The 13696-nt window shown below is 38.7% G+C and overlaps 1 pseudogene; it reads left to right on the forward strand.

Annotated features, from left to right (window-relative positions):
• Positions 1–5844, forward strand: part of LOC131756820 (DNA polymerase eta-like) — a 171604-nt pseudogene extending 165760 nt beyond the window's left edge.
• The last annotated feature ends 7852 nt before the right edge of the window (positions 5845–13696 follow it).

Raw genomic sequence — 13696 nt, forward strand, 5'->3', positions numbered from 1 at the left:
TCATCCAGATCATTGCAAGTTTTGATTGAGCCCATTATGTTGCTAACACTGTTTGAGCCTCTAGGAGTAATAGACAAAAAAAGAAAGAAGGATGAGGAAAAGGAATAGAAAGAGGAGAAGTAGCATGTTCTCGTCCTAAAGGAGCTTGTAACCCACTACTAGGGAACCCCTCAGAGCGTTAGTTTGAAAATGAGGGAGTACCAGACTCTCAACTGGTCCTTCTAACTCCACTTCTCACGTCCTCTGTCAATTTGCCATACGGCAATCCGAACCATCGCTTGAAAACCCAAATCAGAGCTTGTACTGTGAAACTGAAAATCTTCTCATAGCTTCCTATTTCACTTAGCAGGAAAAAAAGAAAAAGTACACTCTTCACCAAAGTACCACAAAGGCTTAGATGTCCTGAGGCCTGCCGACTTCTGAGACCCCATCTCCTACCGCACATCTTCACTTTCAATAGCCTCAGACACACTGGTCTTCTTTCTATTCCTCAATCATCCAAGCTCTTACCTGCCTTCTGTCCTCTGTAGTGGCCAGTCCCTCCCCTGATACAGCTGGCTGCTTGTTTTCAGTAGGATCTTGGGTCCTGTGTTGTCCATTGAAAAAGCCTTCCCTGACCATCCAGCATCAGCCAGCTGCTCACCCCACCTACCACATTCTCTGGCATGCATTTTCTTCACAGAGCTTTTCACCATCTGAAATTGCCATATTTAATTGTGTCCTTATTTATTGCCTGTTTCCTCTTACTGGAAAGTCAACTGTATGAAAATAAAAACCATGCCTGTGATGTTGTTCACTATACATACTTGGCTTCAATATTTTTGAATGAAAGGTAGACAGAAAGGAACATGTCAGTGTTGACTATAGAGTTATCCAAGAAGACTCCAGGAACTCAAGGGGCCTCGAAGGACAGATAGCGTTTAAACCACTCAGAATCTGATCAGGTTAACTCTCCTTCACAGTCTTTCCCACTAAAGCCTACATCCTTCAGCATCCGAAAAAGTCAAACAAGCAACCCAGAAAGCACATGCTAAATGCTTATTGAATGCTTAATTGAATAACTATTTTTAAACAATCCCACATGGTGTGTATCCCTTGAACAGAAGACAAGTGTTGGGTTCACAGAAGTTTTTCTAGTTCAGGCCAGCAGTGTCTCAGGTAGAAACTGCTCTATGTCTAGAGTAAAGACAAAATTAAACAGAGCTTCAGGTAACCCAAACTGGTACTGATGTAAGAAGAAGAAAAAAAAAATCTACTCCAAGTGAGCTCCTTTCCCATCTCTAAGCCTCAAGCCTAAGCTTACAAAAGTACATAGAATAGGCAATCTTGTCAGCTTTTGTGACTTAAATACTGTAGTGTTTGCCTTAGACAAGTTTTTGGCTCCTATATCATTCTTTTATTTCTGGGAATGCTTAGCAAAGAAAAGAAATCTAAGGCTTAATGTCTCTCTCCATTAGCTATCCATACTCCCAAAGTTTTAAATCATTACTACTTGGAATAATTGCAACGCGTTTCCATCCCACAGTCCCTAACACTATGTCATTTCAACCACAACCAGGTGGAATAACAAAGGGGATTACATGTTCATTTGGAATGAGATATGTGCAGGAAACCCCTTAAGAAGCAAAGATCCTTTTTCTATTCATGTCTTTAATAATAGTGAACAAGAAAACAAAAGGGCAAATGGAAGAGCAGCAAGAAGCATTTATTAGATAGTTGTTTGGGAACTAAGGAGTTGACAGATCTTTCCCTGGTATGACAACAGGTCTTGATCCTAGCGTTTGTCAGACTAAGACTAAAATTGCAATGCCCTTTTACGTGACGCATTACGTCCTGGAAAAACTTCAAGGCCAAGGAAAAACTTGGTAAACAAGGAGAATGTACTGCCTAAAATATATAAAACTGCCTCAAATCTTAGATTGCACAGCTATAGCAAATTAATTTGTGTATGTGATAAAGAGTCTCACAGGGACTTCCCTGGTGGTCCAGTGGCTGAGGCTCCTCGCCCCCAATGCAGGGGTCCCGGGTTCGATCCCTGGTCAGGGAACTAGATCCCGCATGCGGGAACTAGATCCCGCATGCCGCGACTAAGACACAGCACAGCCAAATAAATAAACATAATTTTTTTTTAAAAAAAAGGGTGTCGGGCTTCCCTGGTGGCACAGTGGTTAAGAATCTGCCTTCCAGTGCAAGGGACACAGGTTCGAGCCCTGGTCTGGAAAGATCCCACATACCACGGAGCAACTAAGCCCATGAGCCACACCTACTGAGCCTGAGCTCTAGAGCCCGCAAGCCAAAACTACTGGGCTCACGTGCCACAACTACTGAAGCCTACATGCCTAGAGCCTGTGCTCCGCAACAAGAGAAGCCACGACAATAAGAAGTCTGCACACCGCAACAAAGACCCAACACAGCCAAAAATTTTAAATAAATTAATTAATTATTTTTTTAAAAAACGGATGTCACAAATACTTACGAAATTATTATTTTTTAACTTCTGGAAATCGAAAAGTACTCAAACACACACCCACACAAACACACATATTTATGCTTTGGGGAGGGTACATGATTTGCCACATATATGACAAAAGATTAAATCCTAATTATGTAAAACACAGTTTAAATTAGTAAGAAAAACAACTGTCACAATAATCGATAACTGAACAATATGAAAAAGAAATTGACAAAAAAAGAAACTCAACCATCCTGCTAACATTTATTCATCTTTTACTTATCGGTCAACAAATATTTATTGAGTACCAAGTATGTACCTGGTATTACACAGACACCAGGCATACAGTGATGAGCAAAAAATGGCCCTGTTCTGAAAGAACTCAGAGTATATTAAACCCAACTCATAACCAAAGAAATTCAAATTAAAATGGTTTTTTACCTATTAAATGCCTTCAATTTACATTCTATAAATTTGGCAAGATACACTACGAAGCTTAAATTTTTTCATATGCTTGTCTTGGTAATTCCATACCTGAGCATTTTTCCTAACAGACTAATCAGAAAGATGCAAACAGACTTATGTATAACTATGTCAACTGTGCTATTTATAATTGTGGAATCTGGGAACGACCTTAATGTTCAACAATTAGTAATGTTTTCTAGAAATTTTTAATGTCAATAGAATATTCTTGCGAAAAAAGTGTGGCTGAAAAAATCATGATACAAAACTGGAGATACCGATAGCATGATACTGATGTGCGAATACTTGCATATTCTACATCCTCTAAAGTATTTGTCTAATACTAAGGGAAAAAAAGGTTTTAAAGATAACCACCATGAATGCTTTTGACAACGATGCCATCTTGTAAGTTGTTTGCCAAATAAGCCATCTAAATACGCTCTTTTCAATGTTCACAATCTGAGTATATTTTGGAGCATACTGGTGTTACCGACCAGGGCACTTGGCCCTCCTGAATCAATAGAAATTGACTAGAGGCCAGACAAGAAATTCAGGAAACGCTTTATTGGGGCCCCTGCTGCAGCAGCGGGGAGCGAGAACAAACAACAGGTTCCCTTGCTTGGTTGCTCCTGGAGGGGCGCAATCTTGTTCTTTATATGGGGTGAGGGTAGCGGTGTGTCCAGGGGTCCTGCTGGAGGGGTGGCTTAGAAGTTTTGCCCACCCCTCTGGTGGTGGTGTGTGCAGGAGGCATGCTCAGTACCCTGCTTTTGCTCCCAACACCCTGCTTTTGCTCCAGGCTCTTCAAAAGTGGCAATTGGGTTTTTTGGTCTCTTTCTATATTTTGGGTCCAGAATTTGCCCTAATTGGGCATGCATGCAGTTATTTTTAGTCCCATACAGTTTCTTTGTATTTTGTTGCTGGAGGAGCAGTGTGTCCAGGGCAAGCATTGCAGCAAAGGGGCCCAGGTCCCAGTAAAGGGGCCCAGTTCCCAGCCTGCCTCACTGGGGCCAAGAAAATCCTAATGTTGGAAGCAATACAAATCAACCCTCTTAACTGTTTGAGCAATAAAATGCTACTTTATTGTTTAAATTGTTTTAAAAGGAAAGTTCAAAGTTTAGCTGCACATTCACCTCTGCCTTTATAAGAGAAACACAGCCTATAAAATCATTTATATGCATTTTTAAAAATTTATTTATTTATTTTTGGCTGCATTGGGTATTCGTTGCTGCGCACCGGCTTTCTCTAGTTGCAGCAAGCGGGGGCTACTCTTCCTTGCGGTGTGCAGGCTTCTCTTCACGCGGAGCACGGGCTCCAGGCGCCCCAGCTTCAGTAGTTGTGGCGCACGGGCTTAGTTGCTCCGCCGACACGTGGGATCTTCCGCAACCAGGGCTCGAACCTGTGTCCCCTGCATTGGCAGGCGGATTTTTAACCACTGCACCACCAGGGAGGGACGTCCCTGAAATCATTTAAAACCGCAGCCCACCGAGTTGGATTTAGGGCTGGGATTTTCTACGTTTTGCCGGGACTCACAAAGGTCTCCAGCGACTGGCCCTTCTTTAGAGGGCTGCCTCCGCCCGGAAGGCCGCAGCTCCACTTCCTGCCTGGCGGAGGCACTTCGGGTCCTCGCCGGCATTTCAGAAACCTGTTCGAGCCGGTTTTGTAGGGCTGAATCTCGTTATTTGGTAAATATTTATTTAGCTCTATGAGGGCTCAGAACTAATCACTGCCACTTCTCTTTAATAATAAATGGTGAACTTCAAACGCGGTAGAACTCAACTGACTAACAGTGCTCGCCGGGAGGTGCAGAAGTGCAACCCGCCAACGGACATGAAAGACTGAACATTTCCTGTTCCAGCTCGCGGCGGCCCAGAATAAACTTAAACCAAGTGGGAAGATGTTGATGCGGCCGCCGCCCCCCGGGCGCGGGCCGCGGGAGCCCAGGATGCATCTGCCCGCGGCCGGGCGCGCCGTCCCTTCCCCTTTAGCCCCGGGGACCCTCAAAGCCCGCCGCTCTGCCGGCTCCACAATCTGGGCTTCTGCTCCCTTGGGCTTTTAATGCTACCTTTTAAATTCTCTGTTCAGTTGCAAAGCAATTAGCCCTTTCCGTTTGCCCGGGCGAGCGGTGGGGAGCGCTCAGCGCGCCCCTCTCCAGCGGAAACTCGTGGGCTCCCGGGCGCCGCGCTCGCTGCTCGGAAGGGGGTCAGCACGGCCGGCAGCATTGATGCCAGCCTTCCAGGATTTGGTCCTCAAAATCTTTTATTTACTAGGAAAGGTAAGGGTCGCCCCTTTAATCGTTTCATTTTGTAATGCGAAAAACAAGTTATAAGGGCCACCGCATACACTTGTGTTTGCATCATCAGAGCCGCGCGGTCCCAGCTTCATGCACTGCTGATTTGGAAATGCTGTCGGGCCTTTGGAAATATTGAAAGATTTTTGTCCCAGACACAGGGATAAAGATATTGAATAAGAGTTGAGACCTGACTCATATTTATCTAAAATTTAGCTTATCCAAATGTAATTTGAATGCTATATTGCCCATTCTGATGAAGGCATGACCGTTTGAGGCGAAGCTGACTGTAGTTTTCTGATAAACCATAATAAAGCTTTGAATGAGAATTATTTTGCCCCCAAATTTGTCCATCTTTTATATAATTATTTCATCTTTGTATAATGGAGACCCAAACAGATCTGAAGTCCAATTTGTTCTCAAATTTAACACATTTCTGTCAGATTTTTAAACATGAATTAATTTAGAATAAGTTCCTGGAACCATAGGGATTGATGTTAAAATGGCTTCGCCTCATTCACAGAGAGCCCTGCCAATGTACTTTTAATTTTACCCACTTAATAATCCCTAGGTATGGAGAAAAGACGGGAAGCACTTGTTCCCTAACCGCTCGCTGAAGCAACACTGCGGGCGTTTTCAGTGATGAGCTTGGAGTGCCCCGCTGTGGAAGGAGATGTGCACTACAATTTCTTTTTTACAGGTGAGTTTGTTGGCTGCTAATTTGGAAACCTTACAGTTCTTAACCTCTGCCCATCATGAGGTCGGATGTTACTTTACTGTTAACATCTGTGAATTCAGTCTCACTCCTTTTCTTCCATGAAACATAAATATTTGTTGAAAAGAATGAATGGACGGGGACTTCCCTGGCGGTCCAATGGTTAAGACTCCCCCTTCCAATGCAGGGGTTGCGGATTTGATCCCTGGTCAGGGGAGCTAAGATCCCACATGCCTCCCGGCCAAAAAACGAAAACATAAAACAGAAGCAATATTGTAACAAGTTCAATAAAGACTTTAAAAATGGTGCATATCAAAACATATTTTTAAAAAGGAATGAACGGACGAATGAATCCTTTGGTCTCTCTTCCAAAAGCTTTGCATTTATTTTCTGGCAAAACCCATAGCTGTGTCAGTACCCATTCTGACATTTCGGAGCAGATAGAATGAAATGACAAGGAGCACAAATAGGTGTGATCTCGTGTCCCAGCTCTCAGCAGTTGGCAGTGGCTGCCACAGAAGGAGTCTGAGGCCAAGTGTTGGCTCAAAAGGAAGGGTGATGTGATGCGTGAGCATGATGCAAAAAGGAAGTTAATCACTCTGTGCCCTAGGAGCTGAAACCTGTATAACTGATCTATAACACTTCTAGCCATTGGCTAATTGTCGCTGAGTTTATTTAGCGTATGTCAGTCTTTGTTTTCATCTCAAAAACAAAACAGTATATTTACTGTTTACCCTGCCAAACAATAAACCCCATTTGTTTTTATGTGATAATAATTAAAAAGCTCTCCCTACATAATTATTGCTGTAACCTCAACCCTGGTTTTCCAGATGCTGACCTGTTCAGTCCTTCTTGTGATATTCTATTCCTCAAACTACTTTGATCTCTGTGCCTCTCTGTGCTGGTGTTCCCCCAGTCATGCAACTTATAAGTAGGAACTGGTAGAGGGGGATATTCATAATCATGGTGGCACAAATGGGCTGTCCTGGGCAAATCAGGACATGTAGTCACCCTACTCGTAAACCCTAAAGTTCAAGGGCCAGGGTCACTGTGTACTCCTAGAATGTGGTGAGCAACTGGGTAACCACACACCTGCTAAGCTCACAGCCCCATGAATTCCCCTCAGTAAATCTTCAGAAACTGTATGTGCTGCCTGGTCATCCCTCTTATTTGCTTGACAGCAGATATGTTTAATGACAAATCCCAGACCCTTTGGAAGCTTCCAACTAACTCCTGGAGGAAACTGAGATATCTGCCCAGAAGATTGCCTACTACTGTACCCTCAGAGGTTGAGTACAGAGATGACACTTAGTTACCCAGAACCCTGGAACCAGCATGTTTCTACTTTACACAGTCGATATGTCCCCGAAAAAGTATACATTAGGTGATACATCAGGGAAATCACATTTTAATTTCACTGGAGAAAATGGCTAAATAATGAAACCTTGTAGTGAGCCTCCTATAAAAGTTTTTAAACTCCTCTTAAAATACAAATAATTTACTGTTTTATAAATCTGGATTTTGGTAGAGTTGGTTTTCTTAAAGCAGAAAGTGTGACCTAGAACTTTGGTTTCCCTCAGAGGTAATGAACCTGTATCTGAGTCATATTTTCAAGTTACACTCTAAATGGAGATATTTTCATTAGGATGCTTTTAACTGTAAGTAACCAAAACCCACATCTGTCTTATACAATGAAGATGATGCATTGGTTCATATAACTAAAAATTCCAATTCAAGCTTTAAGCAAGGGTTAATCCAGCGGCTCTAATAGTGTCACCAAGCTGTTAGTTTCTTTCCATTTTTCTGCTTTATCTTGACAGGTACTGTCTTCACGTTAAGAACAGTGAAATGAATTAATGAAATCACCAACATTATCATAGCTAGGTGAAGGAGGTAACTCAATGTTCTCTAAGAAGGAATAAGAGATAAAGTAACAAAGTTGTTTGAATCAAGATATTTTTTCATGAAATAATCTACAGATTAAACAGTGTTTAAGGAAAACAACTTTGTTGAGAGCCTGTTTAGGTCCATGATGGAGGAAACTGTCCCCCCTTTTTCTTTTTCTTTTCTTTTTTTTTATTGAAATATACTTGATTTTCAATATTGTGTTAGCTTCAGGTGTACAGTAAAGTAATTGAGTTACATTATTTTCAGATTATTTTCCACTATAAGTTATTACAAGATATTGAATATAGTTCCCTGTGCTATACAGTAAATCATTACTGCTTATCTACTTTTTATATAGTAGTTTGTATCTGTTAATCCCATACTCCTAATGTATCCTCCCCCCACATACTTCCCCTTTGGTAACTGTAAATTTGTTTTCTATGTCTGTGAGTTTGTTTCTGTTTTATATATAGATTCATTTGTATTATTTTTTGATTCCACATATAAGTGATATCATGTAATATTTCTCTTTCTCTGTCTGACTTCTCTTAGTATGATAATCTCTAGGTCCATCCATGTTGTTTCAAATGGCATTATTTCATTCTTTTTTATGGCTGAGTAAGATCCCATTGTATGTATATATATATATATATATATATATATATATATATATATACACACAACATCTTCTTAAACCAGTCATCAGTTGTTGGGCATTTGTGTTGTTTCCATGTCTTGGCTATTGTAAATAATGCTGCTGTGAACATTGGGGTGCATTATCTTTTCAAATTAGAGCTTTTGTCTTTTCTGTATATATGCCCAGGAGTGGAACTGCAGGATCATATGGTAGCTCTAGTTTTAGTTTTTAATGGAAACTCCATACTGTTTTTCATACTGGCTGCACCAATTTACATTTCCAACAACAGTGCAGGAGAGTTCCTTTTTCTCCACACCCTCTCCAGCATTTATTTGTAGACTTTTTGATGATAGCCATTTTGACCAGTGTGAGGTGATACCTCATTGTAATTGTGATTTGCATTTCTCTAATAATTAGTTATGTCGAGCATGTTTTCATGTTGTCCATCTGTATGTCTTCTTTAGAGAAATGTCTGTTTAGGTCTTCTGCCCATTTTTAGATTGGATTGGTTTTTTTTGATACTGAATTGTATGAGCTGTTTGTATATTTTGAATATTAACCCCTTGTCAGTCACATCACTTACAGACATTTTCTCCCACTCTGTAGATCATCTTTTCATTTTGTTGATGGTTTCCTTTGAATGTGCAAAAGCTTTTAAGTTTTATTAGGTCCCATTTGTTTATTTTTGCTTTTATTTCTTTTGCCTTGGGAGACTAACCTAAGAATATACTGATATAATTTATGTCCAAGAATGTTTCGTCTTTGTTCTCTTCTAGGAATTTTATGGTGTCATTTTGTATATTTTGGTCTTTAAACCATTTTGAGTTTATTTTTGTATATAGTGTGAGAGACTGTTCTAATTTCATTGATTTACATATAGCTGTCCAGCTTTACCAACACCATGTGTTGAAGAGACTGTCTTTTCTCCATTGTATATTCTTGCCTCCTTTATTGAAGATTAATTGACTGTAGGTGTGTGGGTTTATTTCTGGGCTCTGTATTCTGTTTCATTGATCTATATGCCTGTTTTTGTGTTAATACCGTGCTGTTTTGATTACTGTAGCTTTTCAGTATTGTCTGAAGTCTGGAAGAGTTATGCCTCCAGCTTTGTTCTTTTTCCTCAGGATTACTTTGGCAATTCTGGGTCTTTCGTGGTTCCATATAAATTTTAGGATTATTTGTACTAGTTCTATGAAAAATGTCATGGGTGTTTTGATAGGGATCGCATTAAATCTGTAGATTGCTTTGGGCAGTGTGGCCATTTTAAGAGTATTATTTCTTCCAATACAATAGCATGGGGTGTCTTTCCATTTCTGTATCAGTGTTTTGTAGTTTTCGGTGTATAGATCTTTCACCTCCTTGGTTAAGTTTATTCCTAGGTTGTTTTTTGGTGTTGTTGTTTTTTGGTGTTATTTTTAATGGGTTGTTTTTTTTGGCATTTCATTGTTAGTGTAAAGAAATGCAACAGCTTTTTGTATATTAATCTTGTATTTTAATACATTGTTGAATGCATTTATTAGTTCTAATAGTTTTTGTGTGGAGTCTCTAGGGTTCTCTATATAGAGTATCATGTCATCTGCAAATAGTGACAGTTTTACCTCTTCCCTTCCAGTTTGGATACCTTTTATTTATTTTCCTTGTCTAATTGCTGTGGCTAATGTCCTCCCTTTTTCTACTGCACACTGTTTAGTGTGGTAGTGAGAGGAGGTTGTGATGAATACTAACATGTACCCCACCTTCACATATTACACCAGACTGATAGTGCTAGGAGAAACCTTAGAGAACACTTTGCCTTGCCTTTTTAGTGTACTGGGGAACTAACTAAGACCCAGAGATGGGGAGTAAACACAAATTTCATTTTATGAGAGTTGAAGAGACACTTTAAAATGTGAAGGGGGATCAAGCCTCTGCATGCGCACACTTGTTTACTTGTCAACAAATAGCACCTGAAAATCAGAGTCTTACCCAGAGCTTCCACCACTCCAGACCACCTTGCCCCTCCCTACCCTGCCCATGAAGACTCTGTGGTGCAATTTCAGAAAATAAGCTCACTTCAGTCTGCTACTCACAGCTTCTTCTTGCCTTAAAATGGTGTTTTCTGAATTGAGATATACATACATCAAAGGATACATTGTATATTGTAGAAAAATATAACTGGTATATCAAGCTCATGATTTCCCAAGATTATTATTCAGAATAAGACTATAGTTGATTTATCAGTGGTATTCCACCTTAACAGCACATTTTTAACTTTAAGTATATGATTCAGAGATACCTATGAAACTTATACATAGTCAAATTTACACACGGCTGCATTCACAGAAAAACTGTGACTGCTCTGGATATGTATGAAGGTTTAAGAGAAAAATTTTGTATAATTTTAAAGACTGTCAATCTCATTACTGTCAAGCCATCAATCTCTTTGCTGTTTTATCTATCTTTTTAGAGAGATGGAGCTCACTGGCCTTCACTCAGAAATGTTCTCACTCTTCTATTTGTTTTGTAAGAAATGCGAAGTCTTTTCTGTATGTGATCTTCACTCTGCCAAATTATATGCATGACTTGTGTTAGTATTAAAAGATAATTGCTCATTTGAACATTCTAAAGCTAACATTCCATGGCAAGTTTACATTTGACATGCAAGATAAAGTGAATAGGAAGATCATAAAACTGGAGCTGTGAGGAACACTACTTGATCATGGTGAGTAAGATAGGTTTTGATGTCTGAATTACTTTTTTTAAACTCAGCTGAAGATCTAGTTGTAAATATTTTAAACCTTATTAAAGAGACACTTAAGAAAAAGATATCAGATTTCCTTTTCTGGAAGTAAGAGGAACTAAATATTCTGAAAAGTCCTCCCACCACAAAAACAGATAGATCCTGATAAAACATTCTTTATTGCATGTCTGAAAGCATAAGGAAAAGGGTAATTTTTCAGGATACTCTCTCCAAAAATAAATTTCAAAAATGCAGAATGATGAGCAGTAATAATAAGGGAAAGGTAGAGTGGCCTAAAGGCACAAGCCAATATTAGAGCTGAGATAGCTGAACTAAGTCTTGAGCTAGAAGTTAAGTACCAAAGTTGAACCTGAAAGTTCCACATTAAGCTGATATTCTTAAAGGAAGCTAAAATGTTCCAGGTCAGTACTCTACCTGTTTCCTAGCAAAAGTACAAATAAATGTTTTCTGAAGAAAACCACGCCACTGTATTATCAAAAGATTCCCACAGATTAAGAGCAAGCAATTATGAGCTCAAAACCAAAATCAGAAAGTACACATGGAAAGAAGACACCATTATTGCAAGTCATCAGTAACTACAAACAGATTCAAGTCCCCAGGGAATTCATATTTTGGCAATGTCAGATACAGAATATAATATTTCTGTATATAATCTGTTCAAATAATTAAAGATGTTTTCACAGAACAAGTAATTGTTAAGGGATTGTCAAAAATATTCCGCAGATTTGAAAAAATGAAAACAAAAGGAACTTTTGGAAATAAAAAATGTAATTGTTGAAAAAGAAAACTTAATAATGGAGGGCTTCCCTGGTGATGCAGTGGTTAAGAATCCGCCTGCCAATGCAGGGGACACAGGTTTGAACCCTGGTCCAGGAAGATCCCACATGCCATGGAGCAACTAAGCCCATGCACCACAACTACTGAGCCTGCGCTCTGGAGCCTGCGAGCCACAACTACTGAGCCTACATGCCACAACTACTGAAGCCTGCATGCCCTAGATCCCATGCTCTGCAACAAGAGAAGCCACCACAATGAGAAGCCTGTGCAGTGCAATGAAGAGTAGCCCCCACTCACCGCAACTAGAGAAAGCTCACACACAGCAACAAAGACCCAATGCAGCCAAAAATAAATAAAATTAATTAATAAAAAAAATATTAATGGATGGTTTAGATTGCAGATTAGATGTGAATGAAGAGAGAATTGGTGAACTGGGAGATATATCTGAAAGAATATCCAGGATCCAGTTTAGAGAAAAAAGGAGATAAAAGTTAAGATAGAGATTGAAAGTTGTGGAAGATAAAATGAAAGACTTTAAAATACATCCAGTCAGATTCCTAAAGAAAAAAATAGAATGGAGGAACTGCAATATTTGAAGAGAGAATGATCAAGAATTTTCCAAAACTGATGAGATACATAAGCTCCTAAGTAAAGTCAATATATAATAAGCAATATAAATAAAAAGAAACCCACAAAGATACATGGTAATGAAATTGCAGATCACAAAAAACGAAAAGATTTTGAAAGCAACCTGAAAGAAAAGCAATGATGTTTAGATTCTCAACAGTAACAATAGAAAGCAAAAAGGAAATAATAACTTCCTAATTGAGAAAAATTAACTCTTAACTTTAAATTATGTATTCAGCAAAACTATATTTTCAGAAATAATGATAAAATGAAGATATTTTCAGCTAAACAAAAACCTAGAGAGTTTGCCATCAACAGGTATTCACCATAGGAACTTCTAAAGAATGTGCTTCAGTAAGAAAGAAAATTATTGCTAAAGGAAAGTCTGAAAGGCAAATTAGTAGTGAACAAATTGGTAAAGATGTAGGTAATTTTAAATGACATCATAGGCATAAAAAATAGAAAGAAAAGGGCAAGGAGGAAGAAGATTAGAAAGAAAGGAGGAAGGGGAGGAGGTATTCTAATTTACAGTGTTTAAACAAGAAAGTATAGAACTAAAGTTCTTGCCTTCAGTAGCATTTGGAGATTCATCAGTCTCCAAATTTTGGTTTTGATTCACTAATCAGAAGTGAGTAGCTGATGGAAAGTGTTCTAAGATCCTTGCATTGTTCAGGAGTGCATTTAACATAGTAACTTACTTTAAACTTAAATTTCATATGTATGATAAAATTTCAATATTAATTACTAAATGAATATGATATTACTTTTAACTGGTTGAGGGGGGAAATGGTTAAGAAAAAATTTAAACTAAAAAACAATTAATCTTAAAAAGGCAAAGGAAGGAAAGAAGCAAGTGAAACGGGAAAATTTACATTGATAGAAAGAAGTCCAAATATAACAAAAATGACAAATATAAATGAATTAAATACAGGTTAAAAGAAAAAGTCCATTTTTTAAATCTAGCTAAACCATTTATAATAGTCACATCTAAAATATTAAAATGTAGAAAGTTTAAAAGAACAAAGATTTAAAAAGAAATACCAGAAAAATACCAAAACAATGCAGAGATTACTAATATTAGATAAAATAAAATATAAGACAAAGCATTATTG

This window comes from Kogia breviceps, chromosome 5 (assembly GCF_026419965.1).
Source record: "Kogia breviceps isolate mKogBre1 chromosome 5, mKogBre1 haplotype 1, whole genome shotgun sequence".
NCBI lineage: Eukaryota > Metazoa > Chordata > Mammalia > Artiodactyla > Physeteridae > Kogia > Kogia breviceps.